The sequence below is a fragment of the Pelobates fuscus genome, chromosome 3 (assembly GCF_036172605.1).
Source record: "Pelobates fuscus isolate aPelFus1 chromosome 3, aPelFus1.pri, whole genome shotgun sequence".
Taxonomy (NCBI): domain Eukaryota; kingdom Metazoa; phylum Chordata; class Amphibia; order Anura; family Pelobatidae; genus Pelobates; species Pelobates fuscus.
The window spans coordinates 395,240,196-395,246,195 of NC_086319.1; the positions used below are offsets into that span (position 1 = coordinate 395,240,196).

General features: G+C 41.4%; 3 non-coding genes across 3 annotated transcripts; all 3 read left to right on the forward strand.

Annotated features, from left to right (window-relative positions):
- The first annotated feature begins 518 nt into the window (after positions 1–518).
- On the forward strand, positions 519–600 carry TRNAL-AAG (transfer RNA leucine (anticodon AAG)). Its single transcript has one exon. It is a non-coding gene; the product is annotated as a tRNA-Leu (tRNA).
- Positions 601–1,436: 836 nt separating this feature from the next.
- Positions 1,437–1,508, forward strand: TRNAW-CCA (transfer RNA tryptophan (anticodon CCA)). Its single transcript has one exon. It is a non-coding gene; the product is annotated as a tRNA-Trp (tRNA).
- Positions 1,509–5,035: 3,527 nt separating this feature from the next.
- Positions 5,036–5,107, forward strand: TRNAW-CCA (transfer RNA tryptophan (anticodon CCA)). The gene has a single exon. It is a non-coding gene; the product is annotated as a tRNA-Trp (tRNA).
- The last annotated feature ends 893 nt before the right edge of the window (positions 5,108–6,000 follow it).

Consider the following 6,000-nt stretch of genomic DNA (forward strand, 5'->3'; position numbering starts at 1 on the left):
TCATTTTAAGGGTTCCTCCTTTTTTTTTTGCTTTACTCCCAGTCAAAACAGGTTCATGAATTTATTTCCTAGAGGCAGCATTTGAATGCTGAATACTGGGCACAGCACTTTCCCTATGCTGGTGGTGAATTGTTATCTTGTGTTTGCACCTGTTGGTGGTCATTTGACACGCTTGCAGCTTTCACCTGAATGTAACACAAGGAACTTGCCCTTCAAACTCTTTTGATATATATATATATATATATATATATTTATATATATTAGGATAATATTTGTTCTGTGTGAGAATAAATAGAGGGGGATGTGTAATATTTTAGAATTGATCTAGTTTTCTTGTATTTTTGCCGTCCTTTAGAGGTGAAGGCGCTCTAAATGACCTATGCCGCCAGCAGTGCCACATGAGTGTGGAAAGATATTGTCGGGACTTGCAACCTTTTGACAAGAAAGAAAATGAAATGATCAGAACGCTGCCAAATGGCGTGCGTGTTGTGAGTACACAGCCGCCGGAAACATGCGCAGGTAGCGTGGCCGAGCGGTCTAAGGTGCTGGATTAAGGCTCCAGTCTCTATGGGGGCGTGGGTTCGAATCCCACCGCTGCCATCAAGCTCCTTTTTTCTTCCATAAACGCATCACGCCGTTTGAATACCGCTTCCTTATTTGCCACAAGGTGCAACTTACGTAGGCTTGGAAATGCACTTGTTTCATACTCCTTTGATCTTTAAACATGGAACAGTATCACAGAAAGTTACAAAAGTAATTCAGGATGAAAAGAAGACTCAGGTTCAACCATTCACTCACCCTTCTTCCCCTTGTTGTTCCAAATGAAGGAGAAAGGAAAAAAAATGAAAGACCTGAAGTCATTTTCAATTGTGCCCCAAATTGGGAAGCAGGATTCCTTTAGAACTCCATATTTGCATTTCCGATTTCTCCTTGGATCAACAAGCTGTGTCACAATACCCACTTTAGATACTATAGTGGCATAGTTTCCAGCTTTGCCACAAGAACATCGAGGCCATCCTCAAATACATCTACTGAATGCCATAAAACACCTTCTTTTGGAAGAGAATTTAACATATTTCTTCTCACTTGAAAGAGGCCACAAATTGTCCTAAATATAAAGCTAGCAAAGAGTAAGTCACGTGGAGAATTCCACACCATGCACGATTCACCCCAGCATTTGCATGTTCCATTGTAATGTAATTAAACCGGTATGGCTTCACATGGCCACAAACACAGAAACTGGCTAGCTGGTGCCTTTCTGTTTGGCTTTGCCTTCAATTACAGTGGTATTGTGCTGAAAAGAAAAGTACTTATTTTCTTTCCTCTTTAGGCTGAATATTTAATATGTCAGAATCTATCTAATTTTATGTCGGTTGGGGGAAATAACCTACCTTTGTTGGCTACTCTGTTGACGACCACTCCCACCTGCACAGTGAGACCTCGTGGCGCAACGGTAGCGCGTCTGACTCCAGATCAGAAGGTTGCGTGTTCAAATCACGTCGGGGTCATGCTGCTTTTGCTTTGGAGAAGAATAAGCACAGATCTCTTGTCATACCAGAGTTGGATAAAAAGCGCAAGGCACACGCCCCATTTTTAGCATGCTTAGCATATATTATCTATATATCCCGTACTTGGATTATTTCATTATGTTGATGGCCAAAACTGGAAAAGTCCTGCTGAGCTACAGTATGTAAAATTGACATGCTGCAGGATTCCTGAATGTTTCAAATGAATTCTGTGGTTTTTAACCTGGGGGTCGGGACCCAAAAATAGAGTCCTCTTGTTAATTTAGCGTGTCATTTTAAGGGTTCCTCCTTTTTTTTTTGCTTTACTCCCAGTCAAAACAGGTTCATGAATTGATTTCCTAGAGGCAGCATTTGAATGCTGAATACTGGGCACAGCACTTTCCCTATGCTGGTGGTGAATTGTTATCTTGTGTTTGCACCTGTTGGTGGTTATTTGACACGCTAGCAGCTTTCACCTGAATGTAACACGAGGAACTTGCGCTTCAAACTCTTTTGATATATATATATATATATATATATATATATATTTATATATATTAGGATAATATTTGTTCTGTGTGAGAATAAATAGAGGGGGATGTGTAATATTTTAGAATTGATCTAGATTTCTTGTATTTTTGCCGTCCTGTAGAGGTGAAGGCGCTCTAAATGACCTATGCCGCCAGCAGTGCCACATGAGTGTGGAAAGATATTGTCGGGACTTGCAACCTTTTGACAAGAAAGAAAATGAAATGATCAGAACGCTGCCAAATGGCGTGCGTGTTGTGAGTACACAGCCGCCGGAAACATGCGCAGGTAGCGTGGCCGAGCGGTCTAAGGCGCTGGATTAAGGCTCCAGTCTCTTCGGGGGCGTGGGTTTGAATCCCACCGCTGCCATCAAGCTCCTTTTTTCTTTCTTAAACGCATCACGCCGTTTGAATACCGCTTCCTTATTTGCCACAAGGTGCAACTTACGTAGGCTTGGAAATGCACTTGTTTCATACTCCTTTGATCTTTAAACATGGAGCAGTATCACAGAAAGTTACAAAAGTAATTCAGGATGAAAAGAAGACTCAGGTTCAACCATTCACCCACCCTTCTTCCCCTTGTTGTTCCAAATGAAGGAGAAAGGAAAAAAAATGAAATACCTGAAGTCATTTTCAATTGTGCCCCAAATTGGGAAGCAGGATTCCTTTAGAACTCCATATTTGCATTTCCGATTTCTCCTTGGATCAACAAGCTGTGTCACAATACCCACTTTAGATACTATAGTGGCATAGTTTCCAGCTTTGCCACAAGAACATCGAGGCCATCCTCAAATACATCTACTGAATGCCATAAAACACCTTCTTTAGGAAGAGAATTTAACATCTTTCTTCTCACTTGAAAGAGGCCACAAATTGTCCTAAATATAAAGCTAGCAAAGAGTAAGTCACGTGGAGAATTCCACACCATGCACGATTCACCCCAGCATTTGCATGTTCCATTGTAATGTAATTAAACCGGTATGGCTTCACATGGCCGCAAACACAGAAACTGGCTAGCTGGTGCCTTTCTGTTTGGCTTTGCCTTCAATTACAGTGGTATTGTGCTGAAAAGAAAAGTACTTATTTTCTTTCCTCTTTAGGCTAAATATTTAATATGTCAGAATCTATCTAATTTTATGTCGGTTGGGGGAAATAACCTACCTTTGTTGGTTACTCTGTTGACGACCACTCACACCTGTACAGTGAGTTCCGTGGCGCAACGGTAGCGCGTCTGACTCCAGATCAGAAGGTTGCGTGTTCAAATCACGTCGGGGTCATGCTGCTTTTGCTTTGGAGAAGAATAAGCACAGATCTCTTGTCATACCAGAGTTGGATAAAAAGCGCAAGGCACACGCCCCATTCTTAGCATGCTTAGCATATATTATCTATAAATCCCGTACTTGGATTATTTCATTATGTTGATGGCCAAAACTGGAAAAGTCATGCTGATCTACAGTAGGTAAAATTGACATGCTGCAGGATTCCTGAATGTTTCAAATGAATTCTGTGGTTTTTAACCTGGGGGTCGGGACCCAAAAATAGAGTCCTCTTGTTAATTTAGCGTGTCATTTTAAGGGTTCCTCCTTTTTTTTTTGCTTTACTCCCAGTCAAAACAGGTTCATGAATTTATTTCCTAGAGGCAGCATTTGAATGCTGAATACTGGGCACAGCACTTTCCCTATGCTGGTGGTGAATTGTTATCTTGTGTTTGCACCTGTTGGTGGTCATTTGACACGCTTGCAGCTTTCACCTGAATGTAACACAAGGAACTTGCGCTTCAAACTCTTTTGATATATATATATATATATATATATATATTTATATATATTAGAATAATATTTGTTCTGTGTGAGAATAAATAGAGGGGGATGTGTAATATTTTAGAATTGATCTAGTTTTCTTGTATTTTTGCCGTCCTGTAGAGGTGAAGGCGCTCTAAATGACCTATGCCGCCAGCAGTGCCACATGAGTGTGGAAAGATATTGTCGGGACTTGCAACCTTTTGACAAGAAAGAAAATGAAATGATCAGAACGCTGCCAAATGGCGTGCGTGTTGTGAGTACACAGCTGCCGTAAACATGCGCAGGTAGCGTGGCCGAGCAGTCTAAGGCGCTGGATTAAGGCCCCAGTCTCTTCGGGGGCGTGGGTTCGAATCCCACCGCTGCCATCAAGCTCCTTTTTTCTTCCATAAACGCATCACGCCGTTTGAATACCGCTTCCTTATTTGCCACAAGGTGCAACTTACGTAGGCTTGGAAATGCACTTGTTTCATACTCCTTTGATCTTTAAACATGGAACAGTATCACAGAAAGTTACAAAAGTAATTCAGGATGAAAAGAAGACTCAGGTTCAACCATTCACCCACCCTTCTTCCCCTTGTTGTTCCAAATGAAGGAGAAAGGAAAAAAAATGAAAGACCTGAAGTCATTTTCAATTGTGCCCCAAATTGGGAAGCAGGATTCCTTTAGAACTCCATATTTGCATTTCCGATTTCTCATTGGATCAACAAGCTGTGTCACAATACCCACTTTAGATACTATAGTGGCATAGTTTCCAGCTTTGCCACAAGAACATCGAGGCCATCCTCAAATACATCTACTGAATGCCATAAAACACCTTCTTTTGGAAGAGAATTTAACATCTTTCTTCTCACTTGAAAGAGGCCACAAATTGTACTAAATATAAAGCTAGCAAAGAGTAAGTCATGTGGAGAATTCCACACCATGCACGATTCACCCCAGCATTTGCATGTTCCATTGTAATGTAATTAAACCGGTATGGCTTCACATGGCCACAAACACAGAAACTGGCTAGCTGGTGCCTTTCTGTTTGGCTTTGCCTTCAATTACAGTGGTATTGTGCTGAAAAGAAAAGTACTTATTTTCTTTCCTCTTTGGGCTGAATATTTAATATGACAGAATCTATCTAATTTTATGTCGGTTGGGGGAAATAACCTACCTTTGTTGGCTACTCTGTTGACGACCACTCCCACCTGCACAGTGAGACCTCGTGGCGCAACAGTAGCGCGTCTGACTCCAGATCAGAAGGTTGCGTGTTCAAATCACGTCGGGGTCATGCTGCTTTGGCTTTGGAGAAGAATAAGCACAGATCTCTTGTCATACCAGAGTTGGATAAAAAGCGCAAGGCACACGCCCCATGCTTAGCATATATTATCTATATATCCCGTACTTGGATTATTTCATTATGTTGATGGCCAAAACTGGAAAAGTCCTGCTGATCTACAGTAGGTAAAATTGACATGTTGCAGGATTCCTGAATGTTTCAAATGAATTCTGTGGTTTTTAACCTGGGGGTCGGGACCCAAAAATAGAGTCCTCTTGTTAATTTAGCGTGTCATTTTAAGGGTTCCTCCTTTTTTTTTTGCTTTACTCCCAGTCAAAACAGGTTCATGAATTGATTTCCTAGAGGCAGCATTTGAATGCTGAATACTGGGCACAGCACTTTCCCTATGCTGGTGGTGAATTGTTATCTTGTGTTTGCACCTGTTGGTGGTCATTTGACACGCTAGCAGCTTTCACCTGAATGTAACACGAGGAACTTGCGCTTCAAACTCTTTTGATATATATATATATATATATATATATATATATATATATTTATATATATTAGGATAATATTTGTTCTGTGTGAGAATAAATAGAGGGGGATGTGTAATATTTTAGAATTGATCTAGTTTTCTTGTATTTTTGCCGTCCTTTAGAGGTGAAGGCGCTCTAAATGACCTATGCCGCCAGCAGTGCCACATGAGTGTGGAAAGATATTGTCGGGACTTGCAACCTTTTGACAAGAAAGAAAATGAAATGATCAGAACGCTGCCAAATGGCGTGCGTGTTGTGAGTACCCAGCCGCCGGAAACATGCGCAGGTAGCGTGGCTGAGCGGTCTAAGGTGCTGGATTAAGGCTCCAGTCTTTTTGGGGGCGTGGGTTCGAATCCCACCGCTGCCATC